Source organism: Salvelinus alpinus, chromosome 9 (assembly GCF_045679555.1).
Source record: "Salvelinus alpinus chromosome 9, SLU_Salpinus.1, whole genome shotgun sequence".
Classification (NCBI taxonomy): Eukaryota; Metazoa; Chordata; class Actinopteri; order Salmoniformes; family Salmonidae; genus Salvelinus; species Salvelinus alpinus.
Window position 1 is genome coordinate 63,110,164 of NC_092094.1, and position 21,443 is coordinate 63,131,606.

Consider the following 21,443-nt stretch of genomic DNA (forward strand, 5'->3'; position numbering starts at 1 on the left):
AGCTTACGCAACAAGTTTAAGCAAAAGAAAACATGCCAAATACGAGCATCTTCTGGTAAAAAATGTAATAAATGTTAGCTTTGTAATGCTTTAAATTGTATGTCTCAAAATTGTAAAGGGAATAACATCGTTGAAACTGGAGTAAACGGTGAGCAATGATATTGATAAGAAAGCCGCACCTGTTTCAGTAACGCAAGTCGCTGCTCAAAAGGCCGTGCAGTCCACCAAAGGAATTCACAGAATGTACAAAACATTAGGAACACCTTCCTATTATTGAGATGCACCCCCTTTTGCCCTCAGAACAGCCTCAATTGTGGGCATGGACTCTACAAGTTGTCGAAAGCGTTCCACAGGGATGCTGGTCAATGTTGACTCCAATGCTTCCAATAGTTGTGTCATGTTGGCTGGATGGGGATGTCCGTTGGGTGGTGGACCGTTCTTGAGCGTGAAAAACACAGCAGCTTTGCAGTTCTTGGCAAATACCCCCCCCAGTTCATCAGGCTGCTGAATAGCCACCACTAGTCAGCTACCTACTCCCCTTGTCCCCTCCTAACCACCCACCAACTGACATTTAGCATGCTGAATAGCCACCACTCGTCAGCTACCTATTCCAATTACCCCATGCTCCCCAGGTCTTATTTCCATTTGTCCTGTAATGTTGGAGCTTGGAGCTCAAGAATTTCACTATACCCTGTAATTACAGTGAGCTCCAAAAGTATTGAGACAGTGACATTTTGTGTTGTTTTGGTTTTGAAATGATACAATGACTATGGAGGTTAAAGTGCAGACAGTCCGTTTTAATTGGATGCTATTTTCATCCATATCGGGTGAACCATTTAGAAATTACAGCAGTTTTTAGGGACAGATTCACTTGTGCCTATTAAAGCAGTCAAAAGTGTTGTATTTAGTCCCATATTCCTAGCACGCAATGATTACATCAAGCTTGTGACTCTACAAACTTGTTGGATACATTTTTTGGTTGTGTTTCACATTATTTTGTGCCCAATAGAAATCAATGGTAAATAATGCTGTATCAATTTGGAGTCACTTTTATTGTAAATAAGAATAGAATATGTTTCTAAACACTTCCACATTAATGTGGATGCTACCATGTTTACGGATAGTCTTGAATGAATTGTGAATAATTATGAGTAAGAATGTTACAGACGCACAAATATCATACCCCAAGACATGCTAACCTCTCACTATGACACTAACAGGAGACTAGCATTTTGGGGGGGGAATATGATATTTGTCCCCCCTAGAAAGGAAGGGCTATGTACAAAAGGTGCTGTAATTTCTAAACAGTTTACAAGATATGGATGAAAATACCCTCAAATTAAAGCTGACAGTCTTCACTTTAACCTCAGTCATTGTATAAGAGCCAAAACAACTAAATGTGTCACTGTAGTCCCAATACTTTTGGAGCTCACTGTACATCTGTAACCCTGTACGTGAGACAATTAAACCATCTACTCTAATCATGCCACAATGTTAGAGTTTAGACAATGGATTAACTGTATAAAACTTGGTTTAGTAAACAGCCAACGGGTTTGATAAACCAAGAAACCATGTTTAAATTCTAGATAAAGAGCAAACATCTACTGTCTGCAGTTGGCTCCTTCAGTTTCCTGTTAGTCTGCTGCAGTAGGTTATGTTGTGTGGTGTTTCCCATGCAGGCTAAAGCTGGGTCACACCTGTTCCCCTGCTAGCTCTTCCGGCCGGCTGAGGGAAAGGGAAGTGTTCAAAGGCCAGGGTGTCACATGACATTTCCTTTACAAGTATGCTTGTGCATGGCTGCCCCAGCCGCCCCTCTCCCAATCCTCCCCGAAATGAATAAGAGGTGAGTCTCTCTCTAAAACACAACCAAATAAAGACTTTCAGGTCAGGTCAAGTTCTGAGTCATCTCTCTAGCAAACTACCACACACATGCTATGCAGCACTGGGAATTGCCAGGGACCTCGAGATACAATATTATCGCAGTACTTACGCGCCGATGCGATATATATTCCGATTTACACAATTCTATGTATTGTGATTCAATACTGTGATTTTATTGCTATTCCATGGTCCAAACATATTGCTCACCTGCTGCAGAGAGACAAGAGAGAACCATGAGAAAACAAGTTTTGATCAGTCATGGAAATAGAAGTGCTGAATACTAAATTGGCTCCCTATTTTAAAATAAGATGGAGAACAAGCTATGAAGGAAAAAGACTGCAGTTTTTGTGCAGGTGCAACCAACTAGCGCAAAAATAATATTGCGATATTGTCATTACGATATATTGTAAAAAAATATATATATATAATGATATCCCAATTTGTAATTGTATTGATTTTATCCCCCATCACTAATGCCATGCTGAATTTGATTGATTTGAAAAAATTCAGTACAACAGAGGTTTTGAGATACCTCCGGGGAACAGTGTAGGTGTAAATCAACTATCAACCAACCACCATATAAAATGTTTATGATATGCAAAGTGAAAGGGAAAGAGCAAACAGAATACCCATGACCAAGGTGACGTCTGAGAAGTATTCCAAGCAATTCAACTTTCCCAAAAAAAAAAAAAACCTGTGACCCATTCAGTCAAAGACTGTCAAGCGAGGCTTGTGAATTTTGACTGAAAATACAATTAATTGGGACTAGTCAGTTTTGACCTGGCTTGCCATGGAACAACACAGTCTATTGTTCACACTAAAGGATATTAGGTGCTGTATGTTTTTCCCAAGCTGGGAATCAATCCAAGTTCTCAAAGGCAAGGGCAGAAAGGGTTTTTGACACATACTGGTGGGCTGGTATCGTCAACCTTAATTTGAAATTTCCCATCTCACTGTACCTCCTAGCATTCACTGTAACAAGTGAGGAAGTAACAAAGTTAACTGCCTGCTATTGTGGACAGTATCAACTCATGAATGGCAATCATAACAATACTGAGACACTTGTGTAACCAAAAACAGACACATATAAATCATCCATCAGACAAAGGAGGGAATTTGACAAGTCACCTACACCATCTCTGGATCAGAAGACAATCCCCCTCAGTAACAGAAAAAGTAACTTAATTTTGGTAGGGCATTTAGTTCTCAGTACCCCAATACAGCTTAAACCCGTCTAAATGACTATCGTCCTGTAGCACTCACATTTGTAGCCATGAAATGCTTTGAACGGCAGGTCATGGCTCACATCAACACCATCATCCCAGACACCATGGACCCATTCCAATTCACATACTGGCCCAACAGATCCACAGACGACACAATCTCTATTGCACTCCACACTGCCCTCTCCCACCTGGACAAGAGGAATACCTATGTGAGAATGCTGTTCATAGACTACAGCTCAGCGTTCAACACCATAGTGCCTTCCAAGCTCATCACTAAGCTAAGGACCCTGGGACTAAACACCGAACTCTGCAACTGGATCCTGGACTTCCTGACAGGCCTCCCCCTGGTGGTAAGGGTAGGTAACAACACATCCACCAATCTGACCTTCAACACGGGGGCCCCTCAGGGGTGTGTGCTTAGTCCCCTCCTGTACTCCCTGTTCACCCATGACTGCGTGGCCAAACACGACTCCAAGACCATCATAAAGTTTGCAGACGACACGATGGTGGCAAGCCTGATCAGCAACGACAATGAGACAGCCTATAGTGAGTAGGTCAGAGACCTGGCTCTCCCTCAACGTCAGCAAGACAAACGAGCGGATTGTGGACTACAGAAAACGGAGGGCAGAGCATGCCCCCATTCACATCGACAGGGCTGTAGTGTAGTGGGTCGAGAGCTTCAAGTTCCTCTATGTCCACATCACTAAGGATTTATCATGGTCCACAAACACCAACTCAGCCGTGAAGAGTGCAGGACAACGCCTCTTCCCCCTCAGGAGGCTGAAAATATTTGGCATGGACCATCAGATCCACTGCTGCAACATAACGACCATCTTGACTGGCTGCATCACCGCTTGGTATGGCAACTGCTTGGCATCCCACCGACCACAAGGCGCTACAGTTATATGTACATATCTACCTCAATTACCTCGTACTCCTGCGCAGACTCGACACTGGTACCCAGTGTATATAGCCATGTTATCGTTACTCATTGTGTACTTATTATTACATGTTTTTACTTTGATATTATTTCTCAATTTTCTTTCTCTATGCGTTCTTGGGAAGGGCCGTAAGTAAGCTTTTCACTGTTATGCCGCGTTCAACACAACTGGGAACTCGGAACTCTGCGACTTCCCAGCGCCCAAAACAACTAGGAACTCCGGTGACAAAACTAGTTCCGACTGGCAAAAATCGATTTGAACGGTAATCCAACTCGGAATTCCAAATCCGACCTGAAGATATACTTAAATCGTGATTTAAATTCCCAGTTGTTTTAAACGCGGCATTAGTCTACACTTGTTGCTTACGACAAATGTGTGACTCCTTGTGCATAAGTCATGGGCAACAGTCCAGACGAGCTCCAAACAGCCATTTAAACAAAGTTGTCAGCAAAACATGTTTTGACAACTGCTACAACGATGCACTACTTATAATAATTGAAGTGCCTCATTTTTGTAAATGCTCTACAGAGTCCCATAGTGATCCAACTGTGCCAACGTTACAGTAACCACGCAATGAATGAGCAGGTAATGTTTTACCACTTAATTACCTGCAGTAGCACGGACGAGTCAACGTTTCCCGTTGGTAGTTAGGTAGGCGACTACAGGGTGATATGCCTTTATCCAAGGATCAACTGTAAATAAAATATATGTTTTATGATACATGTCAGAAAATCCTGTCCCAAAAAGACATGGCATATATTTTCGTCCCTGTCCTCACAGGAACTTTAGAGCAGATACGAGACTTTTGGCCGTTTCTATTCGGAAAGCACTTCAAATGTATACTGTTAGGTCCTTTATCTTCTCTCACGCTTCTTCAAGTTCTTGACAATCATAATCCGCTCGTATGTTGCTGTCGAGTGCGGGGACAAAAAACTTTTTTTTTTTTTTTTTTAAATCACCCTTTGGTATTTGAACTGTTCTGTCAGTGCTTCTGCGTAGACTAATCTTTCACTCCTCTGCGTGCTACTATTCTGCTAGCAGCACTAAAGATGACGTCACTCAGATACGGTAATGAGGAAACCTTCAAAATAAAAGTTCCCCTTTCAAAAACATTGTAAGGTGGAAAACTCATTCAAAAGAAAACATTTGTATCTATTTCGATTGTTTTGTGCTTATAAGCAAATGCAATAAGACATTTATGGTAAAAAGGTTTCACATATGTTTTAAAAACAATATTTTAAGGCCACTATTAAAAAATACTATGTTCAGACTGGTATGTTGACAATATTGGGCTGATAGTGAAAAAATATTCTTCGTGCGGATGTAGGAGTTGGGTTGGGAGTACTCAGTAGGGTCTGTAGAATCTGTATATGGTGTCATTTCATGGGTCGCTGAATAATACAGAGTGTTGCTGGCCTTTTACTACACCTTCCATAAAAAAATCGTACTGTTTCCATGGTTACCCATGAATATCATTCTGAAAGAAATCGCTGGGAAAAAGACCCACTAGTCTCTACAAGGCAGAATGTTGAATAAAATGATATTTACACGTATTTTACCGGTTGAACATCCTGTTGGTCCTTTTGGTGGTAGGATGTGGAGATAGGGTAACGTTATCCACAGGAAAGCGTTGTTTACTGTTTTTTTGCGGCGCCGGTCTGTCACTTGTATTTTCAACATGCTGATGCATTGCACATGATGGACAATATGTAAACAATAGCCAAACGTAACCACATGTAGTTGACCAAAGCATGTTTCCTCGCAATCAGCTGGAAATGTTTGTCGTTCGGTTAAGCTCCATTATATTGAGCAAGTGTTCGTCATGTGCAAATTGCTTCAGTTTTGAAACATAAAACCGTAAATACAAACAATATACAGACCAGCATACTTAAGGTCGGGTTGATAACACTACTCTGTGGATATTTTGTCTTACGTTCCTACCTGCAAAAGGACAACCGGTAAAGTATCATTTTATTCTGTATTCTGGCTTGTAGAGGTCGTGAGAGGAAACGTTCCTGATCCACACGCTCATTTCTCCCCGACGTAGAATTCTATGCAGTTCAACGTCGGGTCTTCAGGCCAACTACAACCATTCCATAGGCCACTACGCAAATCACTGTATATGAAATACATATTGACTTATAATGAAAACACAATTATTTGTGCTGATGTAAAAGTGGGGTTGGGAGTACTCAGTAGGGTCTGTAGAATGTATATGTGGTATAATTTCAAGGTGCACTGAATAATACAGAGTTTTGCTGGCCTTTTACTACACCTATTCCACAGGCCAAAATGCAAATCACTGTCTATGAAATACATATTGGTTTATAATTTTTAAAACTATACTTTGTGCTGACGTAAAAGTGGAGTTTGGAGTACTCGGTAGGGTCTGTAGAATCTACAGTGCCTTCAGAAAGTATTCATAACCCTTGAGTTATTCTACATTTTGTTGTGTTACAGCCTGAATTCAAAATGGATTACATTTTGTTTTGTTTCTCACCCGTCTACACACATACCCTGCTAGGACCAAGTGAAAACATGCTTGAAATGTTACAATTATGTTAAATGAAATACAGAAATGTCTCATTTACATAAGTATTCACACCCCTGAGTCAATACTTTGTTGAATCACCTTTTTTCAGCTGTGAGTCTTTCTGGGTAAGTCTCTAATAGCTTTCCACACCTGAATTGTGCAACATTTTCCCATTATTCTTTTCAAAATTCTTCAAGCTCTGTCAAATGTGTTGTTGATCATTGCAAGACAACCATTTTCAGGTCTTGCCATAGATTTTCAAGTAGACTTAAGTCAAAACTGTAACTTGGCCACTCAGAATCATTCACTGTCTTCTTGGTTAGCAACCCCAGTGTAGATTTGGCCTTGTGTTTTTGTTTTTTGTGCTGATGAAAGGTGAATTAATCTCCCAGTGTCTGGTGGAAAGCAGACTTAATCAGGTTTTCCTCTATGATTTTGCCTGTGCTTAGCTCCATTCCTTATATTTTTATCCAGAAAAACTCCCCGGTGCTTAAAGATTACAAGCATACCCATAACATAATGCAGCCACCTCTATGCTTGAAAATATGGAATGTGGTACTCAGTAATGTGTTGTATTGGATTTGCACCAAACATAGCACTTTGTATTCAGGACAAAAAGTGAATTGCTTTGCCACATTTTTTGCAGTATTACTTTAGTGTTTTGTTGCACAAAGGATGCATTTTTTATAATGTTTTTATTCTGCACAAGCTTCCTTCTTTTCACTCTGTAAATTTGATTAGTATTGTGTAGTAACTACAATGTTGTTGATCCATCCTCACTTTTCTCCTATCACAGCCATTAAACTCTGTAACTGTTTTAAAGTCACCATGGCCTCATCGTGAAATCCCTGAGCGGTTTCCTTACTCTCCGGCAACTGAGTTAGGAAGGACGCCTGTATCTTTGTAGTGACTGGGTGTGTTGTTACACCATCCAAAGTGTACCTAATAACTTCACTATGCTCAAAGGGATATTCAGTGTCTGCTTTTTAAAAATATTTACCCATCTACCAATAGGTGCCCTTCTTCACGAGGCATTGGAAAACCTCTCTGGTCTTTGTGGTTGAATCTGTGTTTGAAATTCACTGCTTGACTGAGGGAACTTACAGATAATTGTATGTATGGGTTACAGATATAAGGTAGTCTTTCAAAAATCATGTTAAACACTATTATTGCAACTTTTTCTTTTACTCCTGAGCTTATTTAGGCGTGCCATAACAAAGGGGTCGAATACTTATTGGCTCAAGACAGTTGTTTTTTAATTTTTTATTAATCTGTAAAAATGTTGAAAAACATAAAACATAATGACATTGTCTGTGGGCCAGTGACAAAAACCTCAATGTAATCCATTTTAAATCCAGGCTGTAACACAACAGGGGTGTGAATACTTTCTGTAGGCACTATATACATGGTGTTATTTCATGGGGTCTGAGGTCTATATACCCAACAGCACTTTCTACTGCACCCGTTCTGTAGGCCTATAAATTACATATTGACTTATAGAGAAAAAACTATGACAAGTGCCAATGCCAGTCTACTCACTAGAGTCCCTAGAATACGAAACAGCCGAGTCTGGACAAAAAGCTAGGTCATGTTGCTAGCTTTTTTTTTTTTTACATTTGAATAGTGAGACACATCAGCACCATAGACAGGCTGACAACATTATACTATAAAATGGTAGCTGTCTCCAAATATGTGTTCCAAAAGCATATAAGTGTGATTTAATCTTTTAGTCCACACTGGTCCAGTAAGATCTTGGATAAAAAGCTGAGAAGTCACTGGAATTAGGGTTTGGAATGTTCATTATGAGGGTCTGGTGTGATGTGCTTTTTGTGTTCTTGACCCAAATACCAATATAAACAGGTGAATAACATGAGATGCAAAGACTCAATGGAAATCTGGTTTGTCATTAGATGAAGTGCTAAGAGACAGGCATACCTGTTCTAGGCATTTGTCTAGATTAGAGGGCTGCTGGCCTTTTACTCTGCCCATTACATGCATATTGGACTGTAGAGAGATCTTTACCTGTCTCAAATAAACTGGGGTGGAAAACAGTCAGCACCTTTTTGTCTAAAAGTGTACTATCTAGAACCGAAAAGGGTTCTTCGGCTGTCCCCATGAGAACCATTTGAAGGACCCTTTTTAGTTCAATATAGAGCCCTTTCCATAGTGGGTTCTACACGGAACCCAAAATATATACATTTTTTTAGGGTGTAGATCAGCTATAATATTGCAGATATGTTGTGGCTTTCATCAATGTAATTGTCTGCATCATTTCCAATCCCCCCATATATAAACTCTGCAAAAAATAAACGTCCCTTTTTCAGGACCCTGTCTTTCAAAGATGATTCATAAAAATCCAAATAACTTCACAAATCTTTATTGTAAAGGGTTGAACACTGTTTCCCATGCTTGTTCAATGAACCATAAACAATTAATGAACATGCACCTGTGGAACGGTCGTTAAGACACTAACAGCTTACAGACGGTCAGGCTAGACAATCTGGACCCTTTCTTTCTAAAATGATCTGCCGAAATTGTTGCAACCCCTATTACTAGCCTGTTCAATCTCTCTTTCGTGTCGTCTGAGATTCCCAAAGATTGGAAAGCAGCTGTGGTCATCCACCTCTTCAAAGGGGGAACACTCTTGACCCAAACTGCTACAGACCTATATCTATCCTACCCTGCCTTTCTAAGGTCTTCGAAAGCCAAGTCAACAAACAGATTACCGACCATTTCAAATCCCACCGCACCTTCTCCGCTATGCAATCTGGTTTCAGAGCTGGTCCTGGGTGCCCCTCAGCCACGCTCAAGGTCCTAAACGATATCTTAACCGCCATCGATAAGAAACAATACTGTGAAGCCCTATTCATTGACCTGGCCAAGGCTTTCGACTCTGTCAATCACCACATCCTTATCGGCAGACTCAATAGCCTTGGTTTCTCAGATGATTGCCTCGCCTGGTTCAACAACTACTTCTCAGATAGAGTTCAGTGTGTCAAATCGGAGGGCCTGTTGTCCGGGCCTCTGGCAGTCTCTATGGGGGTGCCACAGGGTTCAATTCTTGGGCCGACTCTCTTCTCTGTATACATCAATGATGTCACTCTTGCTGCTGGTAAGTCTCTGATCCACCTCTACGCAGACGACACCATTCTGTATACTTCTGGCCCTTCTTTGGACACTGTGTTAACAACCCTCCAGACGAGCTTCAATGCCATACAACTCTCCTTCCGTGGCCTCAAACTGCTCTTAAATACAAGTAAAACTAAATGCATGCTATTCAACCGATCGCTGCCTGCACCTGCCCGCCCGTCCAGCATCACTACTCTGGACGGTTCTGACTTAGAATATGTGGACAACTACAAATACCTAGGTGTCTGGTTAGACTGTAAACTCTCCTTCCAGACTCAGATCAAACATCTCCAATCCAAAGTTAAATCTAGAATTGGCTTCCTATTTCGCCACAAAGCATCCTTCACTCATGCTACCAAACATACCCTCGTAAAACTGACCATCCTACCGATCCTTGACTTCGGCGACGTCATTTACAAAATAGCCTCCAATACCCTACTCAATAAATTGGATGCAGTCTATCACAGTGCCATCCGTTCTGTCACCAAAGCCCCATATACTACCCAACACTGCGACCTGTACGCTCTTGTTGGCTGGCCCTCGTCGGCTGTACGCTCTCGTCGCCAAACCCACTGGCTCCAGGTCATCTACAAGACCCTGCTAGGTAAAGTCCCCCCTTATCTCAGCTCGCTGGTCACCATAGCAGCACCCACCTGTAGCACGCGCTCCAGCAGGTATATCTCTCTGGTCACCCCCAAAGCCAATTCCTCCTTTGGCCGCCTCTCCTTCCAGTTCTCTGCTGCCAATGACTAGAACGAACTACAAAAATCTCTGAAACTGGAAACACTTATCTCCCTCACTAGCTTTAAGCACCAGCTGTCAGAGCAGCTCACAAATTACTGCACCTGTACATAGCCCATCTATAATTTAGCCCAAACAACTACCTCTTCCCCTACTGTATTTATTTTGCTCCTTTGCACCCCATTATTTCTATTTCTACATTGCACATTCTTCCACTGCAAATCTACCATTCCAGTGTTTTACTTGCTGTATTGTATTAACCTCGCCACCATGGCCTTGTTTTGCCTTTACCTCCCTTATCTCACCTCATTTGCTCACATTGTATATAGACTTATTTTTCTACTGTATTATTGACTGTACGTTTGTTTTACTCCATGTGTAACTCTGTGTTGAACTGCTTTGCTTTATCTTGGCCAGGTCGCAATTGTAAATGAGAACTTGTTCTCAACTTGCCTACCTGGTTAAATAAGGTGAAATAAAACAATACAAAAATTTCAATTTGCACATGCTGTATATACTATAGACTTATTTTTCTACTGTATTATTGACTGTACGTTTGTTTTACTCCATGTGTAACTCTGTGTTGAACTGCTTTGCTTTATCTTGGCCAGGTCTCAGTTGCAAATGAGAACTTGTTCTCAACTAGCCTACCTGGTTAAATAAAGGTAAAATAAAAAGGAAAAGATTAAGATGGGCAAAGAACACAGACACTGGACAGAGGATCTCTGCCTAGAAGGCCAGCATCCCGGAGTCGCCTCTTCACTGTTGACTTTGAGACTGGTGTTTTGCGGGTACTATTTTTTTGAATGGTAGTGTATACACATACTAATCAGGGGGAATGGGAGCCAGGTGTGCGTAATGAGACAAGACAGTCCAGGGTTGGTGGTAATGAATCCAGTTCAGTGATGCCTAGAAGGCCGGTGACGTAGACCTCCGGAGCTGGGGTACGAATGAGCAGCAGTACCGAGGAGATCCGTGACAATATACAGAATAATAATAGGAATAGTGTTGGGTGTTGCGCAATAGTCTATCCTACACAATTAAAGTATGAAAACAGGAACTCATTACCTTGATGCTTTCTCTGTTAAATCTAACAACACCCTGCTCAGGGGCAAAAATCTGATATCAACTTTGGAGGGGACAAGTACATTACATTTTCTCAAGAGCAATTCCTGAGGGGGACACCAAAAGTAGTGCTGTAACACATAGCCTACGTTGTAATATGTTAAATGTATATTGAGGAACCATAATTACTACTACTGGATAATTGAAAGGTAGTTAACTGAAGGGTTGTCCCAACTTGTTCAAATGTTTAAATCGTTATAATACTGCTAATAATAATAGTTATAGCAGTGTTCCTTATCAGTCCAGTATGTATTTACAACCAGCAATACCAAGAAAGGCCAGTAGGTGGCAATGGTACTGTACACTGTATGGGTCCAGTTTTCGTAAATGAAATGAACATGGTGCGATCTCATCTAAAAGAATCTCCATTGAGAACCATCACAAAGTTGGTCTCCGTATTGAATTGACCTTTTAATTAGACTTTTTCTGATACATTTATATAGTCATTAAATATGTGCCACTGGCCTGAGTCTTCTACAATATCTTTACAAGAACAAAAATATACAAATAAGTACAGTTCTAAAAGCGAAAGAACTACTTCAATGAATAACTCAAATAAATCAACCCAAATGTCCTTCTAAAATACATATTTATTGTTCAGTCAGTGTCTCAACTCTTCAAACAGCAGCTATGGACAAGTATGTCACACAAAGTACGCAATTTTAAATAAAATAACAAAATAAATATTCAGTAAGTGTACTGTCATGTACTAAAAACTACTAAACAAAATAACAAATATCATACTATACACCAGGGGTTCTCAAACAGGGTTCCGTGGAGCCCCAGGGGTCCCTGGTGTAATTGCAAGGTGTCCGTGAAATAAAAAAGTGTAATGAACGTATTTAGCACAAGGATTCCAGTAACCTTACATATAATAAAGAGGGGTGGAGGTCCCTGAGGACCACTCAAAACCTTGCCCGCTTTGCTCAAAATATGCAGGGGTTCCAGTACCCGAAAAAGGTTGAGAACCACTGCTATACACACTACTGAACAAAATAACCGAACATATGTTTGCGGGTTTCAATGGATCTAACAAATTGCTGGCAGATATTTTCCCTCTTGAGACTGTCCAGCCTGTCTTTATGTACATTACAGACAGCTACGCCGTTCAGTCTCTCTTGGCCCATGCTGGCCCGTAACCAAGTCTTCAACCTGCGGAGTGCACTGACACTCCTCTCAGCCTCACATGAAGACACTGGCACCACAAACAAAATTCTGATCAGCACCTCAACTTGGTCAACCCCGGCACCTCCACTGGAAGCTTCCTGAGGACCTCTGCTGCCTCTCCACTGCTGCTACAGGGGTATTTGTTGCGAAAGAGAGGCAACTGCACTGAAAGATAATCTATGTTCAGCTCAGGGTACTGATCTAGAGACTCATCCAACTCCCCCGTGAGAAGCACTCGTTCCAACTTTTGCAGGACGTTTAGACTGTCCTGGTCAAAACGGTCGCCAAACTGAAGCTCCACACCATCCAACACTTCAAAAGATTCTGCCCTATAGTGATCCACTGCTTTGCCAGCAAATCATCTTGAGTGTGACTCAATGGATTCAATGGAGTCAATCAATGTTGTTGCTTTCTCATACAGTGCAAGGTAGCTTTTGTCATTTCTCTTGCCCCTAAGTGATGACCGCACACAGTCGACTGCAGCCTGCATACCAGAGACAGTCTGAGTTTTCTTCTGCAGTGAAATGTTTAGACATTCAAGCTCTCCAAGAACAGCAATCAATGTTGTTGCTTTCTCATACAGTGCAAGGTAGCTTTTGTCATTTCTCTTGCCCCTAAGTGATGACCGCACACAGTCGACTGCAGCCTGCATACCAGAGACAGTCTGAGTTTTCTTCTGCAGTGAAATGTTTAGACATTCAAGCTCTCCAAGAACAGCAGAGGCAAGTGTGAGGCCCAACACAGTCTTGCCTTTGCTGAAGTGCTCGAATAAGCCACTGGCAGTTGAAGCTGTCTTGGGTGCAGTTTTTGCCATCTCCTCTAGGCTGCTTAGTACCTGCTCATGCTGCCCTAGCACAGCTCTATTAGCAGTATTCCGCACAGTCCACCTTGTTGGACATAGGGGTTTCAGGGTGGTCAGATCTGTATCTTTGGAAAATGGGATCATCCTCTTCTGCCCTAAGTTTCAAAAGCTGGTTTAAATTCCCACTGTCATCCGTGTGGCCTCTAAAGGCTTGTCCCTGTCTTACTACATGCTGCACTGAACTAACAATTTTCATCAAGCAATGCCTTGCGTCCTCCTGCTGTTTACCCCACGCGCTGGATAACTGGACACTGATTGGATTTAGCTGGTGTGCTGTTACAGTTACAAAGTGGCAGTGGGTTTGGCAGTTTTGATGTGCTGTGAATTTTTCTCCAGTTCCTAAATCCTGCACTAATGAAAGCAGCATGCACTCTTTGGCCAAAAGATGGCTGGCTTGAAAACCTGTCACGACTTCCTCCGAAGTCGGTCCCTCTCCTTGTTCGTGCGATGTTCTGCGGTCGGCGTAGCCGGTCTTCTAGCCATCGCCGATCCACCTTTAATTTCCCATTTGTTTTGTCTTGTCTTCCCACACACCTGGTTCCAATTCCATAATTACATGTTGTGTATTTAACCCTCTGTTTCCCCCATGTCCTTGTCCGGAATTGTTGATTGCAAGTTTGTGCACGTTATGTCTGGCGTGCAAAGTTTTTTTTCCCATTGTATATATTTATTGTTTTTGTTCACGTGATTTTTATTTTAAACTGCGCTGTTGTAACACAGTATGCTCTCCTGCGCCTGACTTCTCTGCCGCCAATACGCACTCATTACAAAACCCTTGGCTACAGTGAAAACACAACACTCCTTTTATTGATGGATTATAATGTACCCAGGGGAAATCGCGAAACCATTTCTCTTGAAATGTCAACACTCTGTTGGCAAGAGTTTGCGGTTGCGGTTTTATAAATTGTGGGTGTGGCTGATATGGTTTTGTGCCATTACTGAGGTAACTGGACAATGCTGTGCCACTTTCCCCTATACTGGTGCTGCTGGCAACAAGGGTGAAACCTGGTCCTGCCGTGGCTGACACTGACCTCTGAAGTCTCTCTCCCTGGCCATTTCCCTTTCACCACCCTCACTGACTCACAGTCTGTCTCCTAGAAAATAAATAAGGTGTTTGCCATACTCCTAACTACCGGTACCCAAAACGACACAATTAATCACAACATCAATACCATTGCCATAACAAATCTTAGTTCAGTCACCAGTTTAAGTTGAGAGTGGGGGTATTCATGGCATTGTCCAATTATGTCCCTATTTTACAAGTCCAAAAAAGAGAGAACCTTTCATAATGTTGCCAAACAGACTCAACAAACTTACCTGAGACTCCCTGTCTCTGCCAGTCTCTCCCTGCCTATCTGTCCCCAGCTCTGCTGTCTGTGTGCCATCTGATGCCTGCTCTGCCTAATGACACATTTGAAACATTTCCATTAGTATTTCACTTCTTTCTTATGAACATTTTATCAACTAGTATATGAGATATTAGGCTGCTAGGGTTCTTACTTAGCGTTTTGGTTTTTATGTCATTTTTCTATCTGGCTGGCTGGCTACACACACACACAGCGTGCAGGTTATTTACAGTAGGAGATGTCTATAATCATTCTATAATGGGCTTCGATCTACAAGGTAGCTAGCTAGTCAGCTAGTGTGAGGATATGTGTTTTATGTACTATAGCCCGCCACCACATAATTTGTGATTGAATATTGTATGCTGTATCTGCTTTGTGCATGTGTGCCTGTGTATGTGCTGGAAGTAACATTTTGCCCCAGATAGTGTGCTGAGAAGCTGTGGTTAACCTTGAGCGAGAACAGTATGCTTTCTATGCAGGTGCAAATAGCCCAACAGTGTTACAAAACTGTCTGACCTCAGTCTCTAGGGTGTGGGAGCGTAATCTACACAGCAACAGCGCCGGACATCTGAAGCGCTGTGAGGCTGGGACCAGTCTGGGCGCCAACGCCAATGATAGGCCAGTAAGTCTAAAACCACACTGAGCCTCTACTGTGATAGGCCAACAGACGGGTTGGAACTACTTCTATCACAGTATAATAACTGTTGTTTGTACACATTTTAGCAGTTCTCTGCTTTACCCTGCGTGGTGATACAGTGAACCTGTATATACGAAAATTGCATTTACCATTTATCACTTGAGTTTAATAAAAATACTTAAAGTATATTCGGTGACTCTAAATCACATTTTGTCCTGATACCAGATTTGATTGACGCAACCCTTGTCACAAGCAAATGTGAAATGGATTGCAGTGACAAGGGTTGACAGCTGTATGAGTTCACCATTTACACAACGTATGCTGCAACCTTTTGTAATTTTAATATAGTTTATGCTTTCGTTTTATATTGGCTGGCTTTCCACAATAGCTGAGCTAGCGAGCACCAATTCCGTTTCTGTGGTGTTTGCTATAATCTTTGCTATCGTCAGTTTACTCCAAGATCAGCACACAGGTGCTTCAAAGTCCCGTAGCGACAATTTAGCTTTTGCAACGAGACCATTAAATATATTTAAGACAATGGTAGAAGAGAGTGTAGTTCTGTTCAGTTTGGAGTTCCGTTTGACGCTAACCTTATCACAGGGACTTCGAAGCACTACAACTGCATGCTAATCTTGGAATAAACTGACGATAGCAAAGAGGGGGGGGGGGGATCAAAACATTGTGAGGCAAAGGGCGGGAGGTCGCAATCTTTTGAAACTTAAAAACGCGCTATTAAGTGTCTATAATCAGCACAAGTGCTTTCATTGCATATTATTAATATTATTGAAATTACATAGTTATGTTTACAGTGATATATTGGGGGGGACAAATCATAGTTTTCCCAGGATGGGGGGGTCGTGTCCCCCCTGGGATTTCCGCCTATGGCTGTTAGCGCATGCTACATCACAACAGCTGTTCTTCACTTGACTGTCATTCAGAAAATTCCTTCCTGGATTGGATGATGGTGTGTGAAATGATCACAGCATAATTAAGCAGTTTGACACCAACTGTGCATCCAACAAGTATTATGCATAATTATTGAAGAACCACATGAATGACAATATATCGATTTAGGTTTTAAGTATCAAGGTAAGGTGACTCTTTCGGTTAGAAGCATTCGATTTTGCAATTGCATAATTTTGGGGGGGGATTTGTGTGCCCATGAAAACTGTTTTCATAACATAAGGAGACTCTAAATGTTACGTAGTTAAACTGCGTTTCTGAGATCTCAAAACAAGAAACTGTCAGACAGCTAGATCCAAGATTCTTACAGGGTTCACCTTCAATCTCTAATTTAACTGATTATTCTACCATAAATGCAAGGACAGAATAGTCATGTTTATTGTGACACAATTTTGGACGACTCCATCAAGATACCAACCATGATAGGTTTTAAATCAACTCGTGAATTTTATGAAATATATAGCTATGTTCCTCCCCCTTATATCTTAATGTAATGATATGAAACAAATTGGCCGATTTATTATCAATGACTTATAAACAGCTGTAACAAGTTGTCCGGCGTAGGAAATCTTCACTGGTAACCTAGTTCTTAGAAAGACCCAGTTACATTGATCATTGTGCTTGACAGCAAAGCTATTTTAGAAGAATAAAAAAAATCCGACATTGAATATCCCTTTGAGATTGGTGAAGTTATTCATTACACTTGGATGGTGTATCAATAAACCTTTTCACTACAAAGATACAGACGTCCTTCCTAAATCAGATGCCAGAGAGGAAGGAAACCGCTCAATGATTTCATCATGGAGTCAATGGGGACTTTAAAAACAATGACCTTCATAAGCATTACATACAGCGCATTCGGAAAGTATTCAGACCCATTACATTTTCCCACATTTTGTTACGTTACAGCCTTATTATAAAATGGATTAAATAAAAAAATGTCCTCATCAATCTACACAGAATACCCCATAATGACAAAGCAAAAACAGGTTTTTAGATTTTTTTTGCAAATGTATTAAATATCTAAAACAGAAATACCTTTTTTACCTAATTTTTCAGACCTTTGTTATGAGACTCGAAATTGAGCTCAGGTGCATCCTGTTTCCATTGATCATCCTTGAGATGTTTCTACATCTTGATTGGAGTCCACCTGTGGTAAATTTAATTGATTGGACATGATTTGGAAAAAACACGCCTGTCTATATAACGTCCCACAGTTGACCGGGCATGTCAGAGCAAAAACCGAGCCATGAGGTCGAAGGAATTGTCTGTAGAGCTCTGAGACAGGATTGTGTCGAGGCACAGATCTAGGGAAGGGTACCAACACATTTCTACAGCATTGAAAGTCCCCAAGAACACAGTGTTCTCCATCATTCTTAAATGGAAGAAGTTTGGAAACACCAAGACTCTTCCTAGAGCTGACTACCCGGCCAAACTGAGCAATCAGGGGTAGAAGGGCCTTGGTCAGGAGGTCACTCTGACGGAGTTCCTCTGTGGAGATGGGAGAACCTTCCAGAAGGACAACCATCTCTGCAGCACTCCACCAATCAGGCCTTGATGGTAGAGTGGCCAGACGGAAGCCACTCCTCAGTAAAAGGCACAACAGCCCACTTGGAGTTTGCCAAAAGGCACCTAAAGACTCTCAGACCATGAGAAACAAGATTCTCTGGTCTGATGAAACCGAGATTGAACTCTTTGGCCTGAATGCCCGAATGCCAAGCGTCACTTCTGGGGTACCACCCTACGGTGAAGCATGGTGGTGGCAGCATCATGCTGTGGGGATATTTTTCAGCTGCAGGGACTGGGAGACTAGTCAGGATCGACGGAAAGATGAACGGAGCAAAGTACAAAGCAGGAGTGGCTTTGGGACAAGTCTCTGAATGTCCTTGAGTGACCCAGCCAGAGCCCGGACTTGAACCCGAACTAACATCTCTGGAGAGACCTGAAAATAGCTTTGCAGCGACTCTCCACATCCAACCTGACAGAACTTAAGAGGATCAGCAGATAAGAATGGGAGAAACTCCCCAAATACAGGTGTGCCAAGCTTGTAGCATCATACACAAGAAGACTCGAGGCTGTAATTGCTACCAAAGGTGCTTCAACAAAGTACTGAGTAAAGGGTCTGAATACTTCAAATGTGATATTTCAGGGTTTAAAAAATATATATTTGCAAACATTTCTAAACCTGTTTTTGCTTTGTGATTATTGGGTATTGTGTGTAGATTGAGGGGGGAAAAACGATTGAATTAATTTTAGAATAAGGCTGTATCGTAACAAAATGTGGAAAAAGTCAAGGGGTCTGAATACTTTCCGAATGCAGTACAGAGATGTATTTGTAGGCTGCCTGGAACCACGGTAGTCTACATCAGTTTCTATTACTTTATCCCCCTGTGCAATGCTGGAATGCTAATGTCTTGTGTGGAGCTTTGCAGTTGTTCTCAGTTACCATCAGAGGGCAGCATTTAAGGAGACACGTAACATGTGCCACAGCAAGTTCAAAGGTGATTTACTGTATATCACGATCTATCAAGAACATTTGTTTGCGACTAACATGCATAACTTTGCCCTATTTCTGAGCAAATAAACCTGACCATCCCAGTTTGTTCCACTCGCATCTTACATGTTTTTTTGGGAAAACAAGATACAGGAGTAGACTACAGGTTATTTCCACATTTGGTTTTATACTAATGTGTTGTTATAGATTTGTAACATGTGAATAGACATTCTGTGCAATTTTATTCAACTTTTACATAACATCTAAATTAGTCAGATTATGGTAGACTCTCCAATATGTCTATAGTTACACAACATATTTTAATAACGACATAATCCAACTGTAGATCTTTTTTTTTTATAGAAAAAAACCCCCAACAAAAAGTAAGGATGGATGTTGAATCGCTGATGCAGGCTTAACAGTGTTGCAAATTGAAAAGTATCATTGCATAACATTTTCATCCGGTTTTGAGGAAGTGCATATCGTCACAAATGTATGTGTCAGAGATGGGTCTCATTTTCCAAAATCTGAGGGAAATTGTGGGTATAAAGATGTCGAATTAAAACTGACTGGATCAGCATATAGGGAAATAGAGACATTCAGCATTGGCCAGCAAAGAGAATATGGAAAATAAATCATGAATAATATAATAAAATCTTACCTGTATTCAGAAAGAAGTCGACCGACCATATAAGATTATAGACTTCAAAAGGAAGTTTTCCACAAAATGTGTCTTTAAAAAAAAAAAACTTTCAGATATTTTCACTGTTCTCTACAGAATGCCTAGGCCTACAAGACTATACAGTTGATATATTTTGCATCTTCGCAAGACATGATTTGTCATTATAAGATTCTGCAGCAAATTTGAACTAGCTGTGGTCTGTATCATTTTAAGTATGTCAACACTAGATATACAGTATGGCCACAAAATAATTGAGGAAAAACGTAACTGTACTAGCCAAGCTAGTCTGGATCCGTTCGTCCCTGTAAGCATACGTGCTGCTTCACCCTGACTCTCTATTATTATAAAACTCAGTAGAGGAGGCCATTGAGTGGACTTTCAGCTGTGCCTTGGTGTTGTAGCTAGCTGAGATTGAATCAGCGAGGATATGACTGTAAGATAGCTCAGCACATGACGCCTGACTCACCGTCTCTCACTCACTCCTGCCTTCGGCCCAGGAATTGTTGCTCTCCATCGGAAACTGACCAATTTCCCCCCGACCACCGCTTATGGCTATCCCAACTAAAAACTCCCCCTTAAACTCCAGACAACAGGAAGCAGAGAATGCCATGTTAGGCACGCTGGTGTGTGTCTATGTGTGTATACATCTGTGTGTGGATGAGGTTTGGGGTGAGATCACAAGGTTTGGCACACAGCAACAACATTGCTTCTCCCTCTCCTTTCACTGATTTGTAAAAACATTTTTTTATCTCACAGCTACGGGTTCACATCAAAGTGACGGGCCCACCCGAGATCATTACACAAATGAACCTCGTTGCCTCTATGCACAGAGCATGAAGGGTTTGCTTGTGAGAGCAGATTCCAGAGGCTGAAAAGTAAACATTTTCATAGAGGGGTCAAAGGCGACTTCTGGTTATAGAGCCTAATGAGATTGAACATGAGATTAATTACCTAAACAATCTCTTACCAAACTGGCAGATAATATAATTGAGTAGAGTAGGAAATAATAGAATTTAAAAAAAAAACGAGGGACTTTGTCAACTTGGTAAAATTCTGAGGAAGAGGACAGAGTATCTGGTGGGTTTCCATGGGACTGGTGGAGTTGGAACACCTGTGAGTGATGGGCATGTTGGGTAAGCGCCAGGGGCACACGTGGGCCATTGTGGACAGGAAGGGCTGGCTGGCAGAGAGAGGAAATGTGTAATAACAGGAAGTACTCATTACAACACCCCAATCTCAGACAACCCACCCATAAACAGACGGTACCACAGTATTTGTCAGCTGATTTGAAGATATGACGATCCACCTTAAAAGGACACTTCAACCAAAATACAGTTGAAGTCGGAAGTTTAGTGGTGGTGTTTATACTTGCGTACTATTGTTTGTACAGATGAACGTGGTACCTTCAGCCGTTTGGATATTGCTCCCAGGGATGAACCAGACTTGTGGAGGACAAAAAATAAATAATCTGAGGTCTTGGCTAATTTTTTTGATTTTCCCATGTTGTCAAGTAAAGAGGCACTGAGTTTGAAGGTAGGCCTTGAAATACATCCACAGGTACACTTCCAAATGACTCATATGATGTCAATTAGCTTATCAGAAGCTTCTGAAATAATCTGTCTGTAAACAATTGTTGGAAAAATTACTTGTCATGCACAAAGTAGATGTCCTAACCGACTTGCCAAAACTATAGTTTAAGACATTTGTGGAGTGGTT

General features: G+C 41.4%; 1 protein-coding gene across 1 annotated transcript in view; it reads right to left on the reverse strand.

Annotated features, from left to right (window-relative positions):
- peak1 (pseudopodium-enriched atypical kinase 1) overlaps positions 1-5,050 on the reverse strand; it is a 260,008-nt gene extending 254,958 nt beyond the window's left edge. The window contains exon 1 of the mRNA XM_071326886.1: positions 4,657-5,050. The gene's annotated coding sequence lies outside the window, so the exon portion shown is untranslated. The remainder of the gene's footprint in view (positions 1-4,656) is intronic.
- Positions 5,051-21,443: the final 16,393 nt, after the last annotated feature.